Genomic DNA, 25,432 nt, shown 5'->3' on the forward strand with positions numbered 1-25,432 from the left:
CAGTCAAGCCCAGTGACCAAGAGTCCAGGCCCTGGAGTGAGACACCCGGCTTGAATCCTGGCTGGGGCCTTTCTGTACCTTTCTGTAGCTGCGTTTCCTACAAAAAAAAAAAAAAAAAAAAAAAAAAAAAAAAAAAAAAAAGGGAGGCTGGGACTTAAAGCAATGGTTTTCAATGGAAATTTTGATTTTGCTTCCCAAGTGACATCTAACAATATCTGGAGACATATTTGGGAGTCATGATGTAAGTAGAGGAGTATCTTATTCATCTGGTGGGTAGAGACCAAGGATGCTGCCAAATATCCTGTATTGCACAAGACATCTGCCCCCTGCCGCACTTCGCTTCCAGCAATTAAGAATTATCTTGCCTAAACTGTTAATAGTGCTGAGGCTGAGAAGCCCAGGTTTAATATATCACTTGATGAAGACTGCCATTATTTCCAGCTCTCATCCTTTTATCTGCTCTAGTTTGGCTGATTACACCCACCTCTGTTCCTGTCTTTCCCTCCATTCCAGTGCCAGAATTCTTTTGCTAAATCCACAACAGGTCATACTACTATATCACCTAAATACCCTTGGTGGTCCCCCATTGCTAGCAGAAGGGATTGGAATCAGAAATATGCAGGTGTTTTACAAGCACTGAAGGTAATTCCTCTGCATGTTAAGGTTTGAAAATCACTCTTTATGGAATAAAATGTAACCCCTGACCTTGTACACATGGCTCTTCACAGCTGGCCTCACCTTATGCCACTTCCTCAATGTTCCTCACTTCCCTCCAACCCACACTATTCTTTTGGTATTCTGGGTCCTGACTTTTTGGAATGCCCTTCTTCCTCCTTGGCTGACAATCATTCTTTGAGACTAGATGACAAGTCTCCTTTTGGGTCTTTACCCATCATTCTTCAGTTCCCACAGACAGTTTTGTTGCTCCCTGCCCTTCCGCAGTTGGGGAAAAGCCTCAGCCTCAGCCTCTCTGCCCCCTACTTTTTTTAAAATACACCTCTCTAGTAGTGTTTTGTTTATCTCTCCCCTGGTCTTACATACTTAGAATCTAGCTGAGTGCCTTCCATGCTCACAGTGATGGCTAAGCTTTCAGGCCTTGGAGTCTGGCTGCTTGCATTCAAATCCCGGTTCTGCCACTTATTAACTCGGTTAAAAGTTAATTACTTAATCTTGGTCAAGTTGACTCAGTCTGTCAAAGCCTTCTTGGTAAGAAGAAATGCCTGCCTTCTCTGCAGATGAGTATGACTAATGGAATAATAATCATTCATCTTAATACTGAGTGCCTACCTAATTCCAGGACATGGTTCAAGTTTAGCATTTTATACGTTTTTACTCATTTAAACCCTATAATGTCCTCTACAGTTACTACTGGTATCGGCCTATTTTCCAGACAAAGAAACAGAGGCACAGAGAGGATAAGCAGTGTGCTCAAAGTCACATAGCTAATGAGTGGTAGGGCCAAGATTCACACAGACATCTGGATTTTAGAACACATACTCTTCACACTATGCAGGTAGAAGGGCTTAGCCTAGTGCTTGGCATATAGAGTAAGGGCCCAACTAATGTGAGATAAGGTTTGTTAAGTGCATTAATGACAGCCTAAGTCCATTGGGTTTTCCACCTGCATCATGCTTGTGATTTAAGACTGCCATTATTTTTACAACTCTTGTTCCTTTCCTTGCCTCCTTGCCCTGCCTCCAGCTACAGAGGGGCAGGGCATTGGGGTTAGTTCCCAGCACCGCTGATCTTGATGCCAAATTGAGCCTAAGGGTACATAGTCAGTGCTAGAAGAGTATTAACTCTTTTGGGATGGGGGGATGGAGTCAACATACACCTGCCTGAAGAGAGAGGTACAGGCTTGGGGTCAGAAACTCTGTGACCCCAGCTTTGTTCCTACTAAGCACGTGCCCTTTGCAATGTGCACCTAGCATATAAATATTGGTGAAACCAATTGGTGAATGAGGGATGGATGGATAAATGCCACCAGCTGAGTCTTCTACCTTATACATGATCAGATGCAGAGTACAACTTCTCTCCACATATTGTAAGGCTCATTTATCTATTGAAGATAAAATTGGCTGAGGGAATTTAATGACCCATATGGGGTGTTGGAGAAGCAGATTTGGAGCCACTCACTGACCCTCTGGGTAAGTTGTGTTTGACACTGGATACTTGGTTACAACTGATCACTAAACTAACTTGGAATATTTTATTGCTTCTAATGCAGCCTTGGCTTTGAAAACCCACTCCTTGCTAGTCCCTGGACCACTTGCTTTGTGGGCTAGACTGCCTTACACAAATTCCTGCACTTTTGTGTACTCTGGCTTCCTCCACAGCTGTCCGGCACAGCTGCAATCCCCCTGAGTTTGCTTGTTTTGGCAGGTTGTCTCCAAAACTTCAGTGGGATGAGGTCACCTGGCGCGTGTAAAGCCTTGTGGTTTTGTTAGGGGCCAGGGAAACACTCTAGTAAGTGCTGCTTTTGAGGGTGGAGTAGGGTGAGAACTTTCCTGCCCATTGACATCCAAGACTCTTCAGATTCCCATAGCGGCATCCTCAAACCCCTTGGCTGGTCCCTGGTCTGTTAGGAACAGGGCCATCGCCTGAGCTCCACTTCCTGTCAGATCAGCAGCTGCATTAGATTCTCATAGGAGTGCAAACCCTATTGTGAACTGCACGTGTGAAGGATCTAGGTTGTGCACTCCTTATGAGAATCTAACGTTTGATGATTTGAGGTGAAACAGTTTCATCCTGAAACCATCTCCCTCTATCAATGAAAAAATTGTCTTCTAGGAAACTGGTCCCTGCAGCCAAAAAGGTTAGGAACCACTGCCCTATAGCACTGCCTGCCCCTTCAGACACCAGACTCTTACTGTCTCCTGGCATTATTCCCTCTCCTGTCACTAGCTGGGGGACCTGAGAAACAAATTCCTTCAGGGTATTAATAGCTGGAATAAAAGACCCAAGATCTCTGGGCATCACTTGTATTTATACTGAGGCTTTTACAGCTTGCCACAGAAGATAAACTAGCCCAGGGTGGAAAGGTCAGGGGGATGTCAGGCTTGGTGCCAGGTCTTGAGGCCTCTTGTGTCATATCTTGTTGGCTGCCACTTTGGGTAGCACCTTTTAACTGACCTGCAGCAGACTTCTAATGAAGCTGGCCCCTGTTTTGTGTGTCTAGTTCTAGGGAGATACACTTTGCCCCGTTTATGCCTTGAGCTGTATTCTCCGTGAAATGTACTCTGTCATTTGACTTTGTGTGAAACCCCATTTAGTGCTGTAAAGGGCATTTGGTCTCAGACTGGAGTGGTAGCAGAATCCTGAGGTATTAGTGTGGACTTGGAATACACGTACAGTAAAAGACACAAAGACGAAGACCTGGTCTGTAGCATCAAGATTGCAGCCCATGACATATGATGAACATGTGAATAGATCACCAGAGTGTGTTAAATGGAATAAAAGATCTGAGCAGAGAACTGGAAGCTCAAAGGAACCAGCACTGTCTCTGCTAGAAGAGTCAGGAAAGGCGTCAGAGAGAAGAGGATGTTTGAGGTCAGCCTTAATGTGTAAGTGGGAGCTTGGTGAATTTGAGGGGACTGGTGATTAAAGAGCATTACAGATAGGAAATAGCATGTGTAAGAGTCAAGAAAGGGCCTGGAAGACATGTAGACATATGGTGGGGGCTGGAGGGCAGAGATGGGCCTAGGGAGGTGACTTTGACATTTCACCAGTCCAGGAGTCTGTGTACTGTTTCTAGACAATGGAGTGGGCATTTAAAGCTCAGGTGTGCTGACTTCTTTGAATAGTGGCTCTGCCTCTTATCTCTGCTGGCCTTGTTTCCTCCTGGGGCAGTGGGACCAGAGCCCATGGGTCAGGGGCAGACACTGTCTCTAGTAAGCAAAGAAATCAAAGTCAAAAACAAAACTGAGCTGGGAAGTTGTGGGTGGTTGTTGTGTTTTCTTTTCAAAGCCGTAGCTGATGAACTATGTGAATGGCCCCTCCAGAGTCTGAGTTTTTGAACAATTACCTTTAGAGCATTCAAAAGTTCGTATGAATTGCTAAATTTCTCCAGACTTAGAAAGGGAAAGAGAAACAGAGGGAAGGAAAGAGGAGAGAGACAGAGACAGAGACAGACAGAGAGACAGAGAGAGAGAGAGAGAGAGAGAGAGAGAGAGAAAGAGAGTTTTGTTGCTAAAGTCTGTTTCACATAAAATCCAGCCTGTGATCCAGCAGATCAACAGCTATTAGGATTGATACCTTTCCTAAAAATTGTAGCCTCATTTGCAGTCTTTCTTTGAGCCCAAAGCTGTTTTCATGTTCTGGTTGCATTGAGCTCCCCACAGATGATGGGTGCATATGTTTATTGATTAGACAATTGATGTAGGTCCTTCGATAGATCATCCTTAGGCTTTACTCATTTATTCACCACTTAGTGACCCCCTGGCACATAGGAGGCACTTAGTAAGTGATAGATGAGTGAAAGAATGCCCTAGCATGGAAGTCGTATTCCTACCCCTCAAGATGTTCATGGTCTGAAGGAAGAGGTAGACAAGAAAACAGCCCACACAGTATGGTGAATTAGTGCCATGACAGAGGAGATACAGTGCAGGGGAAGAATTCATCCAGCCAGGGATCAGGGAATGGAGACAGAGAGAAGAATGCTCTCTTCTGGAAACCATCTTTCTTCCAGGGAAGTTGTCCCAGGAGTGGTTCCTAGAGATCAGTTGTAACCTGGGGTGGGTGCTAGGCACTGTGCTAAAGGTTTTAGGTGCCTTTATTGCATGGATCTGACAAACACCCTCTGAGGTCTGTAGTAGAGGAAGAATCAGGTTCGCACCCACAGCTAAAAGGGCTCAGACTCTGAGCCCTTTATTCCTCCCAGACAGTTTCCAAAGAGTTGTTATCATCAAAGATACATTTAGAAAGTCTGTTTTCAAGAAAGCACATGAAATAATGTGGGCCCCTGTGGTTGGGATAGGAATGGTCATTTATTTCCTCCCTGCTTTTGCCCCTTTCCTTCCCCTCAGCCTGGCGTCTGAGGCTGTGCCTGGGGGCAGTTAGACGTTCTCTGTTCTGGGATTCAGCAACTCTCTTTTTCCTCTCACCCCCTCTTTGATCACCAAGGCAGCCTGCATTTTGCCCTCCATGGTAAGAGGAGGGGGAAATGCTGCTTAGTAGAGAAGCAACCATAAACTCACAAGGAAAAGGACTTTTTACACAACACCTGCTGTAATTTAAGCCTCTCCCCTTTTGCCCTCCCCCATCCTGCCCTTGTCACTCAGATGGGGCCAGCGGTAGCTGCAGGGAACAGACTTCAGGGGATCTTGTTTCTGCAAGGGACCTTGATCAAAAGGGCTGCCTTAAGCTGTCTTTCTCCGAGCACCTCCACAAACACGCTCATCTTGTCAAGACAAGACAGGCTGTGGCAGTCCATGGGAGGAGGCGGGTAGGGCCTCTTACTAAAGAAGCATGCATTTCTTTCCTGAGGTCCCCCATCCTGAGTGCCACTTGGCTGAGCAACCTCTGACAGTGGCATCCTCCTTTTTTGCGCTGAGATGTGACTATGAACCTGAGTGTGCGCAGAATGAGCACTGGAAGGGAGTCAGCAATGCCACTTACTTGCTGTGAGGTCTTGGTCCCTTAATCTCCTAGTGGGTCAGTCATACAGGGCAGGAATTGTTGGCCCGGACATTCTCCAATGTTATACTCTGCTGCATGTCAAAGTGGGGTGCCCTGTAGGATCTCGTGGAACTTCAGAAAACAATGATTTGGTCATTTAGTCTGAAAAAGACACATGAAAGTAAAAGTGTTCCTGTGGGTGTGCTCTTGTGCTCAAAGAGACAGCTTGGTGTCCTTGATGTGTCTGCTCAGCTCAAGCCACCAACGCACACTGATACCCTTGTGTGCCAGGCACAGTCTAGACCAGGCGTACCCAAACTACAGCCCGCGGGCCGCATGTGGCCCCCTGAGGCCATTTATCTGGCCCCCCGCCGCACTTCAGGAAGGGGCACGTCTTTCATTGGTGGTCAGTGAGAGGAACACAGTATGTGGCGGCCCTCCAATGGTCTGAGGGACAGTGAACTGGCCTCCTGTGTAAAAAGTTTGGGGATGCCTGGTCTAGACCCTGGAAACAGAGATGAACAGGATACTCTTTGTACCCAAGGAGCTTGGCAGTCCAGTGCAGAGCCAGATGAGGGAATCAGAGATAGTAATGCAACATTTTTCTGCCCATCTCTCGTTAGAGTAAGTTCTCTGAAAGCAGGACATGTGTCTTGTTGATTCCCAAATCACCATGGCCTACCGTAAACTCTGGCATATGGTAGATGCTCAATCAATGAATGTTGTACTACCCTAACGTGCCATACTAGAGGCAATCACAGGGTGCTGTGTGCACCCACAAGAGGGACACCTAAACTCAGCTTAGAGAGCAGGTGAGTCCAAGGTGACATGCATCAAAGGAGCTGAGCTAAAGCATCCAGCTCCTCTCAGATGAGAGGAGAAGTAGAGCTTAGGCAGATGGGTCAGTGAGAAGTCTGGCATGTCCAGGTGAGCAGGCCAGGGCTGTTCCAAGAAAGGAAGGCAGATAGGCATGTTTGGGGACAAAGGAAGTAAGTCTGTGAAGGGGCAAGGTAACCACATCTGGAAGAACTTTGCTAGAGAATTGGAATTTTACTTTGAAGATAGTGGGGAGCTACTGCAGGATTTCACACAGAGGAGAGACTGGGTCAAAGTTTTGTTCTAATGCTATTCTGACAATAGAGTAAATATTGGAGAAGAATAAGATAGGTGGCAAGAAGACCAGTTAGCATGTCATTGCTGTTTAGGGGTTGAAAAAGCCTGGGGTTTGGAGTCAGATACATCTCAATCTCTTTCCCAGCCACACAATGACTTCTTGTAATGGGCTATTTAGTAAATGTCTCCAAGCTTCTGTCTTACCTGAAAACAGAGGACTCTACTTCTCCCTTATGGATGGTGTGCATGGCGATCATGGTTACGTACAAAGAAGTATGTGAAGTGTCTACTAAAGTGGGTTATTTGTATTTGGTATGTCATACTAGTGGCCAGTATTATTTTTAATATTATTGTGACTTACTATCATCTAGGTGAGAAATAATGGGGTCCTAATAAGACACTGTTAATTGGGGTGGATAATTGGGCAGACTCAGGAAATCCTTTGGCAATAAAGTTGACATGATTTGGTGACTGACTGAATGGGGGAGTAAGGGAGGGGCAGGAGTCTAGGATGATTCTGACATTTTGGCCTGGAAGCCAGTGGGAAGGATAGTGAAGCTATTCATTAGGAGAGAGAAGGGACAGGGAGGAGGGAGCAGCATTTATAGGAAGGCTGATGAGCCCAGTTTCAGATATGCTGAGTTTGAGGTATTAAGAGAGTTAGGGAGAGATGTCTAGTGGGCAGATGTTCTGTAGGTTTGCTATTCAGGAGAGAAATCTTAAAGATTTACAAGAATTCTAACTTTTTTAGTTGTTAAGAGACAGGATCTCACTTTGTGACCAAGCTGGCATGCAATAGTACAGTCATAGCTCACTGCAGTCTTGAACTTAAACCCCTGGGCTCAGGTGATCCTCCTGTTTCAGCTTCCTGAGTAGCTGGGACTACAGTCATATCCCACCGTGTCCAGCTAATTTGTAAAACTTTTTGTAGAGCAGGGTCTCACTATGTTGACCAGGCTGGTTTTGAACTCCTGGCCTCAAGTGATCCTCCTGCCTCAGTCCCCCAAAGCACCAGAATTACAGGCATGAGCTACTGTGCCTGGCCCAGAAGCAAACTTTAACAAAAGGTAGTGCAGTCATGCTGTGGATCAGTTGATTATGGAGAGTTATGGAGTATGGGAAGAGGAATTATAATAGCTAACGTTTATTGAGTGTGCACTGTATGTTCTAAACACTTTATGTGCATTAATTCTCTTGACAACCATTGTTAGGAAGGACAACAATTATTTTACTTACTTTATAGCTGAGTAAACCTAGGCACTAAGATGGTAAGTAATTTGACGAAGGCCAAACAACTATAGGTCATTGACCTACTATTTTCAATCAGCTATCAGGATGCCAGGCCTGTATCAGACTGTTTCTGGGAGTAGAGGTCCTAATGTACATCACTGACCTCAGGGAAGGAAGGAGAGTACCCAGAGAAGTCAACAGGGAAGGGAATGTGCAGAGAGGCAGGAGGAAATGGAAGACTGGGGTGCACAAAAGGAGAGTTTTCAGGAGACGGGGATCAACAGCTTCACATGATACAGAAGAATGAGAGATCTGAAATGTCCATGGATTTGGAAATTCTGAAGCTATTGACGACTTGGTGAGGGGAGTCTGACAGATGAGGGGGGCTGATGAACAAATGTGAGGTGAAGAAGTGGACATACTAAACTCGATCAACTAAAGCTTGCCTATGAACGTAACGAGAGAAAAGACAGCAGCTAGAGGTATTAGGTAGAGGCAGTGTTTTAAAGATGGAAAAGACCAGCACATATTTATAGAGTGGCCACAAATGGACCATGCATGCTAGGAGAGGTGTTTCCATGTTTGCTTTTCTTTTCCACACAGATTTCTAGTATTTCTCTCCATATTCTGGATGGCTTCCATGTTGATAGTTGGACATCATTTAAAAAGTTCTGGGTAGGTGTTTCAAGTAGTCACCTTTTATCAGGTGGAGCAAAGAAAATTTTCTTCACAATGCCCAATGGTGACTTATCACTTGTTGTTAAGTCCGGACCATGTTAAATTCGGGTGCATTCACTATATCATCCACGGAATTTGCCTTCAAAGTATTCTCCAAGAGAGCATGACATGCTGAAGCTCCATGTCAGGCATGGGGAATTGGTATCTGCTGTGTAGATACCTGGAGGTAAGAGTGTCCATATTCCTCCAACGTTTTAGGAGGAAGGAAGAGGACCTAGAGCATGATGGGGTTGTGGGGAGGAGACACTAGCTTTGTGCTGGACAAGAGACACGTGCTTCTCTGAGCAAATGGAAAGGTAGTTGGGGATGAAGGCAAATCTATGAGTGGAGACAGAGAGCTGTTTAGATCTTGTAGGAATTGGAAGGTCTATTGTATGATTTGCTGGAGTGACAATCCTCTGCTTGGAATGACCCTACAGGATTTGACCGCTGTCATATAAGTTCTTAATAATGGAAAAATACTGGCATTTCCTGTGAATGCTTTGTTACCAGGCTTAGAGGCTGCATCCCAGAGCCTCCCAGAAGCCATCCCAGAAGATGTTTTTGTCTAGGGGCAAAGACAATCTGTTTTCATATGTAAGATTCTTTTGTTCATACCAGAGACAGATATCGTAGAGGGTTAAAAGCTTGACTTAAACAAGAAATTCAGCTTTGCCTTGGTTCATGTTCATGGTGTTGACATCCCTGAGGCCCAGGGCTGGAATTAGGGTTCGGCTGCCAACTGCATAGATTTGCCTTGCTTGAAATGGCATCCTTGCTCTTCTTGGAAACATCTCAGTGAAACACAGACACCTTCACAGAGGGCCTTTATGGAAAGGGCTCTCCCAAAGGGCACCAATCTGAATCCAAAAGGCCACGCAGGAAATGGCCTCAGGGTGTTTTTCTTTTCCTACACAAAGCAGCAGCTCAGCTGAATTATTTGCTTGATCTTGAGCCTACAGGTATCAGGAAAAGTAAACAGTACATCATTCACGAGTCACATTTCCAGCTTGAAGGTTTCCTGGAGGACAGCTTGAAGGTTCTGTAGGACACTGTAGTATGCAAGGAAGAATCATCCCTGCCAGACCCCTCCCTAGTCTCTTCCCAGCCATGTCTCTCACTTGGATGTGGGCTTGTACAGAGTCCCTTGGCTGGGTGTGGGTATGATGGACAGACAGGGCACTCTTCTTAGGGGCCTCTTTCTTTGAGGGAAGAAGATGCGGGTGTCTCACCCCACCTTTCCTCAGTAGACAAGGAGTGGAGGAAGTGCTTCTCCAGAAAGGCATGGCTGGGATGCCAGATGGTTCCACACAAATGTGGTTCAGTGAAGTTACGTAATCTTTTACTTGGCTTTATTCCTATTCCACAGGGTGTGAATTTTCTGTCATGGAAAAGGCCTATGTACATGTTCCACACTGATGCCCACAAATGTGTGCACAGGGCTGTATACATGCATCAGATATCCACATCTAAGCTATCGGTGTTGCTTCTGCCCATCCAACCTTCTGGGTTGTGGGAGGGTACAAAAGGGTTTGGGAAGCAGTACCCTGTGTGCCCATAAAGCAACAGGGAACAGTACCCTGTGTGCCCATAAAGCAACAGCTGTGATACATTAGATTCTCTTTCACTTGTATTTGATTCTGTGTGTGTGTGTGTGTGTGTGTGTGTGTGTGTGTGTGTGTGTATAAAGTTTTTATTTAGCCAATCATCAGCTTATTTAATAATTTGAACTACTACATGGCTGCTCCAGCCTAGGTGACAGTAAAGTGATGGTGATTCTTACAGTCTTAGTTTCTGCCTTCTCAGGGCTCACAGTTACTACGGGATGGGCATTCAAGAAATAAATACACAGATAAAATACAAGATGATTACAAACTGGTAACTTCTATCCTGGACAAGAACAGAATGCGCTAGTGGGGAATGAGAGAGGTTTAGGTTGGTGGTGTCTAGAGAAGGAGAAAGATCCGTAGACCCATATTTACTCTCTACAACATGCTGTCTATTGAAAGCATGTCACAGGTTGCTAAGGCAGCTCTAAGGAAGGAGTGCCTGACCCTTGAATAGGGCTGGAAGGATTCAGAAGGAAGGGACATTTAAAAATAATCTTGAAGAATATGTGAAAATTTTTCATGCAGATAGGAGTAGTGGTGTTCCAGGTGGAGGCAACACGTAGTGTTCTGGGGGGACTCTTAATCAGCCAGGTGACACAGGGGAGTGGCTAGAAATGAGCCAGGAGGCTGGACAGCATAGCTTAAGCCTATAATCCCAGCACCGTGGGAGGTTGAGGCAGGCAGATCGCTTGAGCCCAAGAGTCCAAGACAAGCCAGGCCAACATGGCAAAACCACATCTCTACTAAAAATCCAAAATAATCTAGCCAGGTATGGTGTTATGCACCTGTAATCACAGCTGCTTGGGAGGCTGAGGTAGAAGAATCGCTTGAGCCCAAGAAGTGGAGGTTGCAGTGGGCCAAGATTGTGCCACTGCATTCCAGCCTGAGTGACAGAATGAGACCCTGTCTCAAAAATAAATAAAAAAGAAACGAGCCAGGAAAGACAGGCAGGGGCCAACTACTCAGTGTAGGTTTTGTATGAGAAGCAAGTCACTGAAGGGAATGGCAAGTTACCAAGGGGCTGGCACACTTTTTCTGTAAAGGCTCAGATAGTAAGTATTCTAAGCTTTGTGGACCTACAGTCTGTCGTAGCTGTTCAGCTCTGCCACTGTAGTGCAAAAGCAGCCATAGATAATATGCAAACGAATGAGTGTTGCTATGTGACAATAAAACTTTATAAACAAAAACAGGGAGTGGGCTGGATTTACCCCTGAGCAGTAGTCTACCGGTCCTGCTCTAGAGTGATAATTCTGGTGGGTGGCTCTGTGAAGGCTGAATTGGAGGATGGGGAGAGAATGGAGGTAGGGAGCCAGTCAGGAGCTGTTGCTTTCATTCAGGGAACTTAAGGAAGGGACGATGGGGAGAAATGGTCTGTGGCACGCTCCAAGGAAAAATGACAGGACTTCATGACCAGTCTGATGAGAACATGTCTAGTTGTTTCTTTAATGCTCAGTGGACTGATTCTTCCAGAGAAGGAAAAAAAATCTTGGGCATTCTGGGTGTATGACTCAGAATCATGCGCACATCTGTGAGGTCACCTGCTGGTCACTAGACATCGTGCTTGGTGCATTACATAGATTATCTCTTGTTAAGCATTAAGAATTCTTTAGAATGTTAAGATGTATTTCCTGTTTCAAACTGAAGTTTGAAAATGGCAGGTCATTTGCCTAAAGCTATATAGCTGGCGAATGGTGGAGCTAAGATTTAACCCAGGTCTGTGTCAAAGCCTGTACCATTCCTGAGAAGCAGAATCTTTCCCCCACTTCCAGTGGGTGGCACGAAGCCCTATCTGTGAGCCTGTGCAGCTCCCTTTTTTCCCTCTGTTCCTTCTAAGACCCATCCCACAAGGAGGACAAGGGAATACACATAGGGAAGATAAATACCAAAGTCGGCTGCAAGTGTTAATCTGTTTAACTGCCAGCCAGTATGCATTTCCTAGGGTTCCTCTAATAAAGTATCACAAAATAGGTGGCTTAGAATAATAGAAATGTGTTGTCTCACAGTTCTGGAGGCCAGAAGTCCAAAATTAAGATGTCAGCAGTGCCATGCCCTCTCTGAAGGCTCGAGGGAACCATCTGTCCCAGGGTTCTCCCATGGCTTCTGATAGTCTTAGGTGTTTCTTGGCCTATTGATGGCTGTCTTCTCTGTCTTTTCATGTTGTCTTTGCTGTGTGTGTGTGTGTCTTTGTCCAAATTTCCTTTTTGTAAGAACACTAGTTCTATTGGATTGAGGCCCACCCTATTGCCTTTATCTTAATTTGATTAAATCTGCAAAGACTCTTATTTCCAATAAGGACACATTTTGAGGTGTTAGAAATTAGGATTTTCTCGTGTTTTTAGGGGAGAAAGACACAATTCCATCCCTAACATGGTCGTTTCCCAAGAAGAATTCAAGAGCTTCCTCTGACCAAGATCACTGAGTGGATCCCAATCCAGTTCCTTCTCCAGGGTATCTTCATCTGTGGTCAGTTTTTCCATCCATTTCCTATATACACTGCTTGGGCCATGAAGATTCTGTTTCTATTTACATAGACTTTTATTGCTACACTTCAGATGGATTTCTGTTCTAAGTCCTTAGCATTTGTATTTGACAGTGTTCTCTCATCTTCACTCACCGCATTTGACCCCCAGCCTCTTCTTTCCCTACTTGGCACTTTGCTCATTCATTCATTTCATACAAAGGTAAGCGCTGAGTTCCTGTTGCATTCTGGGGACTATGTTATACTCCAAAGATGTAAAGGTGAAAACATGAAAAAAAAAATAATTCCTGCTCTTGATGAATGGCTAGGGTGAATGGTTGTGAGAGGCCACACGAGCACATAGTATGGAGAAATTGAATAGGGAAGTGTAAGTGCAGGTTCCCAGCTTAGCATCCTCATTGGCTCCCTATTGCTGCTAGGAAAGAGCCTGAGTTCCCTTGCAGAAAACACCAGGCCTCCCATGACCTGGCTCCAGCCTCCTCAACAGTTTCCTCCCTCACTGTCCCTTCCTTTCATTTTGTGCCTGACTCATTTGCATTCACTTGCTCTTCCGCAGCTATACAATTCTCTCTCTCAAATCGTGTCTTCCTCCACACATGCTCTTTAAGAGGTGCTCCTCCTCCCCCATTCTCAGCTATAATCTGCTTGATTAACTCTTACTTTTTCTTCGAGACTGATCTCTGGGGGTACCTTTTCCAGGAAGCTGCCTATGACTCCTTCCTCTGCCATCCTTGTGGCTCCTTGGGTTTCCCCTTAGTAACAACCTCTCCTCCCTCTAGAAGACACTGACGGAGGCTTATTTATCTTTGTAACCGCAGTGGCCAATAAAATGCCTGTATTAATAGGAGCTTCGTCAATTAATGAGTGAATGAGTGATTCCTGTGTCCTGTTCTTTGCTTCTGCCTTCCCTTTAGCCTCCTCCCCTGGAATCGCATGTCTGCTCACCACTTTTTCTCTACCACAAGTCCAGAAACCTCACTGCTGAAGGCCTTCTTTCTGTTGTGCTGACACTTCAACTATGCTGGCCCTAACAATCAGTGGCCACATTGGGCTACCCACTGACCTTCATCTCTTTGATCTGCCCTGCTTCCCACAGAGAAAGGCCTTCTTATTTGCCTATAGCAGGCGTCCCCAAACTATGGCCTACGGGCCGCATGTGGCCCCCTGAGGCCATTTATCCAGCCCCCCGCCGCACTTCAGGAAGGGGCACCTCTTTCATTGGTGGTCAGTGAGAGGAGCACAGTATGTGGTGGCCCTCCAACGGTCTGAGGGACAGTGAACTGGCCCCCTGTATAAAAAGTTTGGGGACGCCTAGCCTATAGGAAGATGGTTTTCGTCAGGAAAACAAAACTGCTTCTGTGGCCTTCTCTGTTTCTCCAGTCCCAGAGGTTTCCCTCTCCCAATTTCATGAGCAAGGGACACTCTATGCTTCATTGATCAATTCAAAAAGCATTGTTTTTGAGTCTCAAGTTTATATCTGGAGTTGTAGTTGACTTGCTCTCACCCTTGTCTACTTCTGCCTTTCTAGCCAAAAAGATCTGTTTCTTACATCTTCTCCTGCTTCATATTTAGTTTCTTCTATATATTAAATGATACAATGATTTTCGGAAAATTTTTAGATTTAAAACTGTTCAAATGAAATCTTATGTGGAATATCAATGAGTATAACAGAGCAGACCAACATTTTGTTTTATATGTATATATATGTTTGATAAATTTAGTTTTTATCATACAGTTAATGAAAACAAGAGTGTTATGAAAATTTGAAATTGAAAGTTTTGGGTGACAGTTGCAGCCTCATGGCATTCTCACTATCAAGTTCACCCCCGTATTTTATATTGGCTGTACAGCATGGGGATAATTGCAACAACTAGGTATTGGATATTATAGCACTTTTAAACAGTACCATACAGATTAAAGCTATTGTGATTTCAATGATCTAGAAACATGAAAGATAAACAGAGGAAGAATTGGTTATAATGGTGACTCACTAACACTCTGTAACAATTGTTTAATTATCAGAGGTCTAATGGAAAGGAACAGATTCTTTCGCTTAGATTCACCAACATGTATCTTTGGCAGAAAATACTTCCCAAAATTATTTTGTATCATCATGAGAGGTTAACTATGTTATTAAATGTTTTTTCAGAAACTTCAGTGTTTGTTTCTCTCTGGTGATCACTTAAAGCCTTTAACACAGCAAAACATATTTAATCTGGCATTTTGAGCCCAACTTCAGTTGTCAGTTTCATCGCTGACACTACTGGCCACAAGAGAAGCGGTGATACAGTGGCCCTGCATTGCTGTTAGTCTTGTTCAGACGTTTTAATGTCTGCCAACCAGTCTAAGATTAAAATAAGTACTAATATTACCAATAGTACTTGTCATGATGCAACATGTTATGTGGTGACATATTACTGTATAGTTTAGTATTATGTCTTTATAAGGGGATACATTCCAAGGAAGTAGGGACTTCTTGGAATGGCACTAGGGGGCCAGGGTAATGGTAGTGTACTTGCTCCAGTTTTACAGCATCAGGAAGACTTGCATGGATCTGAACTGTTGAAAGACCTTTTTGCATCTACAGCTTTCCTAATTAATGACACAACTACATGTTCAAACATATTCATGGTTTTAACAGGAGAACCTTTATTCTGAAGTGGGCATGAGTATATTATAACCTGTGGCTCATGTAAACCACCGGGGTCTATGATTGTTCACATTTGGTATCACACTCTTGTCTGTGTTTACCATTTAAAAAATATTTTTAAAAATGTAATTTGAATGAAACATTTCTAGAACCCTTGAAATGAATAAGTTGACCTTCATTGTATTAGAATAAGGTGTAAGAAAATTGTGGTCTCAAGTGGGACCTTTAGCAGAGTTGGCTTGGGAAGGCCTCCCTGTTTTGATCAGGTAAGCATCTGCCCAACTCGGGGCTTTCACCTCCCAGGAGCTCAGCAGTTTGTCTGTGCTGAATTAAATTGAATTGACACAGGGCAGTCCTATGTGGTTGTAGGACTAGCTCCCCCTGGTGAGGAATGATCAGGAAGGTCTCAGGTAGAAGCTGCCCATCTCCCCAAGACGCCACACAGGTCCCACCCCGGAAGGCTGCCACACTGGCCACCTAGAATTTTTCTTCCCATCAGCTCCTTGCAGGGTGGGGCCGGGGGACTGCTCTGGGCTTCCAGACTTCCAGGTCCAGGGTTTTTTTTACCCACTCGCCTCCTGCTGACTTCCTCAGGTCCCTGTGCTTATTCTCTGGTTTTAATAATTGTAATGACCTTAGAAGTCGCTTTTGGGACTGGGAGGCCAACACAGAAACAAATCAGATGACCAGAAATGCTCCTTGTTCCCATTCGTATATTCATTGGTCAGGCATTACTTCTGTGAGTTCTCCATGTTTGTAGATGCCTCAGGTGTACTGAGCTTGGGAGGCCCCACTGATTAGGAATAGAATGTTGACAAATAGTGGTCTTTTTAAATGTCCTGAATTAAGGATCCACAAGTCTGTCAGCATGCCCTTCCCTATTTGCAATTCTACAGAAAAAAAAGCCATACAGGATTCCGTCAGAATTATTCAAGCGCATGTAGTGGCTGACCAACAGGGCTGAAATTCTTTTTATTCCCAGCGTGATACGGATGTTGTGATTGACTTCTGTTCTGTATAGCCATTTCCTGCCAGTCTCCATGATTTTTTTCCCAGTGGGCACTTGCAGGCTGATGTTCCCTGTGGCTCCAGGGATGGGCACTTCCCTTCACGTTTGCTATTTTTTTCTCAGGATTGCCTCATCTAGCTTCATACTTCTGCAGATGACTCGCAAGCACTTTTAACTCTTACCCTGGAGTCACAATATGATTCGAACGTACCTTTCCAAAGTTTTTCCCCCAAACTTCATTACATTTCCTACAAACCAGCAAAATTCAAAATTTTTGGGTCTCCCTATGTCTCCTTCAAGATGGGTGAATCTGATGTAAGGCCCTTATTTTCAAAGAGTTTGTAGCCCAGTGGAAACATACGAAAAGCACATACTTTTACTCAGTGTGAAAGTGCAGCACACAGGGTTGCTGGAGTCCAAAAGAGGGAGTGATTATGCACGCAGGAGAGGATCAGAGAATGTTCTTGCAGGAGGTGATGTGACATGAACTTTGAAGGATGGGTAAGACTCGGAAATGCAGTGATGCAGGAAAGCACATGCCAAGCAGAGCAAAACCCAGAAGTAGAACCAAGTGAAAAATGAATGGAGAAGAGAGTGGTTCTATGTGCCTTGTGTTGGGCTGTGTTGGAAAGGTAGGTTGGGAAGAATTCATGAAGTGTTTTGATTTACAGGCTTATGTTTGAATTTCACTCTGGATCTTTTGGCAATTTTTGGAACAGATGAGTGGCATTTTTAAAACACTGTTTCCAAATACTCAGCCTGGCACCATGTATTACTCTGCTTTCACGCTGCTGATAAAGACATACTAGAGACTGGGCAATTTACAGAAGAAAGAGGTTTATTGGACTTACAGTTCCACATGGCTGGGGAGGCCTCACAGTCATGGCAAAAGGCAAGAAGAAGCAAGTCACATCTTACATGGATGGCATCCGGCAGAGAGAGGGCTTATGCAGAGAAACTCCCATTTTTAAAACCATCAGATCTTGTGAGACCCATTCACTATGGAGCTTCCTTTGTGTTTATAGTTTGGGGACTGCAGAAATAAACCAAAGTTGGAGAAGGGTCTTGGAGTGTCCACAGCCTCCATGACTGACTTAGTTAAACATCTTCAATCACTTTCTTCTCATTCTGAAGACTTCACATAATTAAAACCATGCCCAGCCAAACATTAAATAAATTTTGCACATGCTGCTTGAATTACGGTGTGAGCTTACCCCAGTGTGACTTTCTCCGAGATTAATATTTCATGAAAACGATTCCTCAGGGTAGGCTGAAGCCAGCAGCTGTGGAAACTCAATGTTTGCTTTATACAATGAAACTTTAGGACAGGGCTGCTTTGCACATTTCTCATATGTGCTGCTCATTTGGAAAAAATAAGTACTATTGGCAAAATCTAGTGGCACGAGCCCCAGCTTGTGCTTCCAGCTATTTAGATATGAAATGATGAGAAAATGTGGCTCTAAATGTTATCACACAACATTGGCACTCAAAAATAAAAATGACCATTTCTTGAGCACCCATTATTCTGTACCAGCTATCTTACAAGTCCTGCATCCTCACAAACACCCTGTGAGGGTGCCACATCTAGGTATGTCTATCTTCTGATTCCTGCTCTGCCCTTGAGAGCAGGGCTGATCCGGGAGACTGCCTTTTCCAGGCTCCATATCTGTGGCTTCATGCTAGAGGAAGGTTGCTGGACCCGTGGAAGGTTAGAAGGTAGTGAAAAGAGGAAACCAGAGTATTTCTTCCCTCTCTCCCGGGTTCAATCATCCCTGCCAGCAGTGTCTGCATCTCCTCCATGGCTCCAGCTCCCTCTATTTGGGTCTTCGATGGTTCCTGATTCTTCCTGGTGACTCTGGCTCCTGGGCTCTGGCAGCACTGCCTCCTAGCTTTATGCTTTCAATTACCCACTGCCCACTGTTGCTAATATCTGATTACTTTATGACCCCATCCGGGAACCTTATTCCAACTAATTTTATCTTTTTAAAGTCATGCAAACTTAATTTTTTTATTTTTCTCAATTATTTAATTTTTTAGTTTTCCCATTTTTCCTGGTCCTTAGTAAGTATGCAAGGTTATGTGAACTTAAGAGGATCTTTATACTCTTGACTTTGTTATCTACTGCAGTAATCTTCAAATATCAGCCTTTCTATCACCTGTTACCTGCATATCTATCTTCACCACTGCTACCAATTCGCTACATTGAATTCCTTCTGTGGCAAATATTAAAGCCATATCTATTTCTTTACTTAGATGCTGATTGATGGATTGAGGTGACAATCATTAGCCTTGTTTTAAAGATGAGGAAACGGGAGCTCCGGGAGGTTAACTAACTTGTCTAGTCTTAGAGATAGGGCATGGTGGAGTTTGGGTTTAAACCCAGGCTTGGTTAATCCTGAAGCTGGTGAGCTTTCTTGTACATCAGCCTGTGTTCTGTTTCCTGGCACCGTACCAAGTTTAATTTCTTTTGTATAATCACTTCATATTCTGGAAAAAGAAAACGCTCATAGTTTTCTTCAAGATTTCCCAAAGTTAAACATTTTCTGTTCCCTTCAGCTGTTCCTAATGAGAAAGAGGATATTTCCCCTAATATCCAGGTTGAACTTTTAGATCAGTATTTCTCCAAATTTAATGTGCAGATTATGATTTAGAAGGACTCTAAAGATTATGCATTAAAACATAGTTTTAATTAGACTTTTTTGGAGATAATTTTAAATTTATATGCTATTATAAGAAATAATGCAGAGTTCCCATGTTCCATTTAACTAGTTGCCCCAATGATAACATCGTGAAAAACTGTAGTACAATGTTACAATCAGGATGTTGACATCGATACAGTCAAGATAGAACATTTGCAACATCACAAGGATTTCTCATGTTGCTTTTTGTTAGCTTAATAACTTTTTTTCCACCTCAATCCTTCCTTAACCCCTGAAAACTACTAATTTCTTCCCTGTTTCTATAATTTTGTCATTTCAGGAATGTTGTATAAATGATATTATACAATATGCAACCTTTTTGGGATTGGGTTTTCTAATTCAAAATAATCCTCTGGGATTCATCCAGGTTGTCTTGTGTACCAACAGTTTGTTCTTTTTTATTTCTGAGTATTATTGCATGATATAGATGTACCACAGTTTGTTTAAACATTTACTCCTTGAAGGACATATGAATTGTTTCCAGTTTTGGGCTCTTGCAAATACAGCTTCTATAAATATTCAGGTACCCAATCCCAAAAGGTGGCATAAGGGGATCTCATTTATATAACATGCTGTCATTGACCAAAACTACATTAATGTAGTGCAGGACTGTATTTTATTCCTTTTTTTTTTTTTTTGAGACAGTCTCGCTCTGTCATTAGGCAGTGCAGTGGTACCATCTCGGCTTACTGCAAACTTCCGCCTCCCAGGTTCAAGTGATTTTCCTGTCTCAGCCTCCCAAGTAGCTGGGACTATAGGAGCACGTAACCATGCCCAGCTAATGTTTTTGTGTTTTTAGTAGAGATGGGGTTTCACCATGTTGTCCAGGATGGTCTCCATTTCCTAACCTTGTGATCTGCCCACCTCGGCCTCCCAAAGTGCTGGGATTACAGGTGTGAGCCTCTGCCCCAAGCTTTTAGGCCTGTATCTCATTCTTTAAGCAACACTAAATGGTGTTGCATTTTTTAACTTTAGTGTTCACTCTTAGTATATAGAAATACAGTTGATTTTTGTAAGTTTGTGTTGCTTGCAACCTTGCTAAACTCACTAGTTTTATTATATTGTTATTATTGTTTTTTGGTGGGTTGAAGTCTTGCTCTGTTGCCCAGGCTGGAGTGCAGTGGTTCAATCTCAGCTTACTGCAACCTCCACCTCCTGGGTTCAAGCAATTCTCCTGTCTCAGCCGCCTGGGTAGCTGGGACTACAGGCATAAACCACCATGCCTGGCTAATTTTAATATTTTTGGTAGAGATGGGGTTTTACTGTATTGGTCAGGCTTGTCTCAAACTCCTGACCTTAGGTGATCCACCCACCTCAGTCTCCCAAAGTGCTGGGATTACAGGTGTGAGCCACTGCACCTGGCTGAACTTGCTAGTTTTAAGAGATGTATTAGTCTGTTTTGCAAAAGGAATATCTGAGACTTGGTAATATAAAGAAGAAATATTTATTTGGCTCATCATTCTGCATACTGTACAAGCATGGCATCAGCATCTGTTTGGTTTCTGGTGAGGCCTCAAGAAGCCTTTATTCATAGCGGAAGACTAGGGGACAGCAGGCATGTTATATGACAGGAAGGAGCAAGAGAGATGCTAGGCTCTTTTAAACAGTCAGCTCTTGCATGAACTAATAGAATGAGAACTCACTCATTTCCACAAGGGCAACCAAGCTATTCACAAGGGATTCAACTCCAGGATCCAAACACCTCCTACCAGGTCCCACGCAACACTGGAGAACACATTTTATCATGAGATTTAGACCTGTGAGTTGCCAATTATCCCAGCACCATTTGTTGAATAGGATGTCCTTTCCCTGCTTTATGCTTTTGTTTGCTTTGTCAAAGATCAGTTGACTATCAGTATTTGGCTTTATTTCTGGGTTCTATATTCAGTTCCATTGGTCTATTTTTATACCAGTGCCATGCTGTTTTGGTGATGATAGCCTTGCAGTATAGTTTGAAATCACATAATATGATGTCTTTAAATTTGCTCTTTTTGCTTAGTATTACTTTAGCTATGTGGGCTCTTTGCTCATTCAGTATGAATTTTTTTTTTTTTTTTTTTTTTTTTTTTTTTAGTTCTGTGAAGAATGATGATTACATTTTGATGGAAATTGCATTTAATTTGTAGGTTACTTTTGGCAGTATGGTCATTTTCACAATATTGTTTCTACCTAACCATGAGCATGAGATGCCTTTCTGTTTGTTGTGTCATCTATGATTTCTTTCAGCAGTGTTTTGTAGTTTTCCTTGTAAGGTCTTTCATCCCTTTTTTAGGTTTATTTATTTATTTAGTTACTTTGTAAGTACTTAATTTTTGCTTTTGCTGCTATTGTAAAGGGGGTTGAGTTCTTGATTTGATTCTCAGCTTGGTCACTATTACAGTGCTGTTGATTTATATACATTGATTTTGTATGCTGAAACCTTACTGAATTCATTTATCAGTTCTAAGAGCTTTTTGGATGAGTCTTTAGGGTTTTCCAGGTATATGATCATATCATCATCAAACAATGACAGTTTGACTTCCTCCTTACCAATTTGGATGACCTTTATTTCTTTGTCCTGTCTAATTGCTCTGGCTAGGACTCCCAGTGCTATGTTTTACTGAAGTGGTGAAAGTGGGCATTCTTGTCTTGTTTCAGTTCTCAGGGGGAGCGTTTTTAACTTTTCTCCATTCAGTATAATGTTTACTGTAGGTTTGTCATAGATGGCTTTTATTACCTTAAGGTATGTCCCTGCTATGCTGATTTTGTTAACAAAATCTAGCATCAAGGGATGCCAGATTTTGTCAAATGTTTTTCTGCATCTATTGAGGTGATCATATGATTTCTGTTTTTAATTCTGTTTCTGTGGTGTATCACATTTATTGGCTTGTGAACATTAAACCCCTACATCCCTGGTATAAAACCCACTTGATCATGGTAGATTATTTTTTTGATATGATATTGGATTCAGTTAGCTAGTATTTTGTTGAGGGTTTTTGCATCTATGTTCACCAGGCACATTGGTCTGTAGTTTTCTTTTTTTGTTATGTCTTTTCCTGATTTTGATATTAGGCTGATGCTGGCTTCATAGAATGATTTTGAAAGGATTCCTTTTTCTCTATCTTTTGGAATAGTTTGAGCAACATTGGTGCCAATTCTTTGAATTCCTGATAGAATTCAACTGCAAACCGTCTGGTCCTGGATGTTTATTTTTATTGGCAACTTTTTTATTGCTGTTTCAATTTTGCTACTTGGTACTGATTTATTCAGAATTTCTATTTCTTCCTGGTTTAATCTAGGAGGGCTTCATATTTCCAGGAATTTATCCATCCCCTCTAGATTTTCTAGTCCGTGTGCATAAAGGTGTTTATAGTAGCCTTGAATGACCTCGTATTTCTATGGTATCAGTTGTAATATCTCCTGTTTCTTTTCCAATTGAGTTTATTTGGATCTTCTCTCTTCTTTTCTTGGTTAATCTCACTAATGATCTAACAATTTTCATTTATTTGTTTCAATTTCATTTAGTTCTGCTGTGATCCTTGTTATTTTCTTTTCATCTCCTGGGTTTGGGGTTCGGTTTGTTCTTGTTTCTCTGAGGTATGACCTTAGATCAGGCATCCCCAAACTTTTTACACAGGGGGCCAGTTCACTGTCCTTCAGACTGTTGGAGGGCCGCCACATACTGTTCTCCTCTCAGTGACCACCAATGAAAGAGGTGCCCCTTCCTGAAGTGCGGCAGGGGGGCCGGATAAATGTCCTCAGGGGGCAGCATGCGGCCCACGGGCTGTAGTTTGGGGACGCCTGCCTTAGATTGTCTATTTGTGCTCTTTCAGACTTTTTGATGTAGGCATTTAATGCTGTGAACTTTCCTTTTAGCACCATTTTTGCTGTATCCTAGAGGTTTTGATAGATTGTGTCATTATTATCATTTAGTTCAAAGAATTTTTAAATTTCCACCTTGATTTCATTGACCCAAAGATAATTCAGGAGCAGATTATTTAATTTCCATATATTTTCATGGTTTTGAGGGTTCCTTTTGGCTTTGATTTCCAATTTTATTCCACTGAGGTCGAGAGAGTACTTGATATAATTTTGATTTTCCTAAATTAATTGAAACTTGTTTTGTGGCCTATCATATAATCTATCTTGGAGAATGTTCCATGTGCTGATGAACAGAATGTATATTCTGCTGTTGTTGGGCAGAATATTCTGTAAATATCTGTTAAGTCCATTTGTTCTAGGTTATAGTTTAAGCCCGTTGTTTCTTTGTTGACATTCTGTCTTGATGACCTGTCTAGGGCTGTCAGTGGGGTATTGAAGTTCCCCACAATTATTGTGTTGCTGTCTATCTCATTTTGTAGGTCAAGTGGTAATTGTTTTATAAATTTCGGGTTTCCATTCTTAGGTGCATATACATTTAAGGTTAGGGTTAGGGTTAGCTGAGCTACTATGCTTCAGGCTGGTATTGGGGAGTGTCTTCAAAGAGTCCTGTGATGTGATCTATCTTCAGTTCTCTTTGCCAAGGATACCAGCACCTGTTTTGGTGGAGGCAGCAGGAGAACGAAGTGGATTCTGTGAGGGTCCTTGACTGTAGTTTGGTTTAGTGGATTGGTTTTCATAAATGCTGGTTATGCTTATAGTGAAGTTGTCACATAGACTCAGGACGCTACCAGTGGTAAAATTAGCTGTTGTTTTCTCCTTTCTTGGAGCAGGGTTGTTCTGTCATGAGTTGCTGTACTGGCTTGAGTTGGTTGCCCTCCAGCTAGGAGGTGATACTTTCAAGAGAGCATCAGCTACAGTAGTATTGGGAGATGCAAGCTTGCCCTAAGGTCACCTGGATAAGTATTTGGGTTTCTCAGGCAATGGGTGGGGCTATAGAGTTTCTACAAGTTTTTGACTTTTGCCTTCAGCTACCAAGGCGGGTAGAAGAAGACCATCAGGTGGGAGTAGGGCTAGACATGTCTGAGCTCAGACTCTTCTTGGGTGGTGCTTGCTGAGACCACTGGAGGAGATGGGGCAGTGGTTCTCAGGCCAATGAAGTTATGTTCCAAGGGGGATTGTGGCTGCTTCTACTGCTTTATACAGATTGCCAGGGAAGTGGGGGAAAGCCAGCAGTAACATACCACACCCAGCTTCCACACAGCCAGCAAGGCCCGTCTCAGTCCTGCCAACAGCCAACAGAGCTGAAATTATATATAGACCTCTGATGCACAGGGCTGAGATCTTGCCCCAGGCTGCAAGCTTCCCTGCTGAGAAAGCAAGTAGGGCTTTCAGGCCTCACCTCTCCCTGACTGCTGCAGGTTCTGAGCTCATATCTGCACTTCCCATTTGTCCCCACCCCCCAGATTCTGCCCAGGAAAATTTGTACTTGATCAAAATTATTACAAAGTTCAACTGGGAGTCTCCTTCTCCCTGTGGCCCTTCCCCAATTCCACCGGCTGCCTTCCCCAAGGAACCCTGTGAGATAAAGTCAGAAATTGCTTCCCTGGGCTTTCCTGGGCACCAGGAGTCCATACAGGTACTTCCTGCTGCTGCTTTTCTTTTATATTTTGCTTAGCTCTCTAAATTCATTTCAGCTCTAGGTAAAGTTAAATCCTTCCATGATCTAGATTTCCAGGTTCCCCAGTGAGAATGTGTGTTCAGCGGCAGATTTTCCTCCTCTCATACTTTGGGCACTGACTGTTTTTTTGGCTGTTTCATGGAGTTTGCAGTGGCAAGCCACTTCTTTCATAGGGTCCGTGAATTCTTTCAGTTTCCCTAGTATGTTCCTGTGGTGGTTCTTGGAGCAAAAGTTCGCAATGTGAGTCTCCACACACTACACGTTATTGTATTTTTTAATTATAAAATTCTACTTTTTAAATATATCTTCTATTTATTTGCTGAGAACTTCTTTTTCTTTGCTGAGGCTTTTAATTTCTTTGTTTTAAACATGGGTATAATTGCTTGCTGAAGTATTTTTAAAATCATGGTTGTCTAAAAATCTTTGCCAGATAATTCTATTATCCCTGTCATCTTAGTGTAGGCATCAATTGATTGGCTCCTCATTACTGCTGGATGGGGATGGGAGTTCTGGATCCCATGTGGTCTCCACCAATGTGGGGCTTGTAACCACTTGTGGTGATAAAAGTCCTGACTAGGCTGCCTCTCATACCCCAGTAGAGAGGGGGAGGGGTATCTAGTTACTTCTAGGAGGGGTTGGATGTCCAGGCTTCTCATGTAGTCCCTATTGTTATTGCCAGGTAAGATGGCTCATTACTAGCTGTCTCAGATGAAAGTTTCATCTCTACCCTTGGACCTTGTCTGACATCACTTGGGCAAGGGTGTTAGAGT

General features: G+C 43.2%; 1 protein-coding gene across 5 annotated transcripts in view; it reads left to right on the forward strand.

The window, feature by feature from the left end:
* EVA1A (eva-1 homolog A, regulator of programmed cell death) overlaps window positions 1-25,432 on the forward strand; it is a 74,870-nt gene that overhangs the window by 10,874 nt on the left and 38,564 nt on the right. Inside the window, exon 1 of one of the 5 annotated variants that reach the window (XM_074397818.1) lies at window positions 2,131-2,147. The exons of the other annotated variants lie outside the window; for them this stretch is intronic. The gene's annotated coding sequence lies outside the window, so the exon portion shown is untranslated. Of the gene's footprint in view, window positions 1-2,130; window positions 2,148-25,432 lie in introns of those variants that run through there. 5 annotated transcript variants of the gene reach the window in all.

This window comes from Saimiri boliviensis, chromosome 1, assembly GCF_048565385.1.
Source record: "Saimiri boliviensis isolate mSaiBol1 chromosome 1, mSaiBol1.pri, whole genome shotgun sequence".
Lineage (NCBI taxonomy): Eukaryota > Metazoa > Chordata > Mammalia > Primates > Cebidae > Saimiri > Saimiri boliviensis.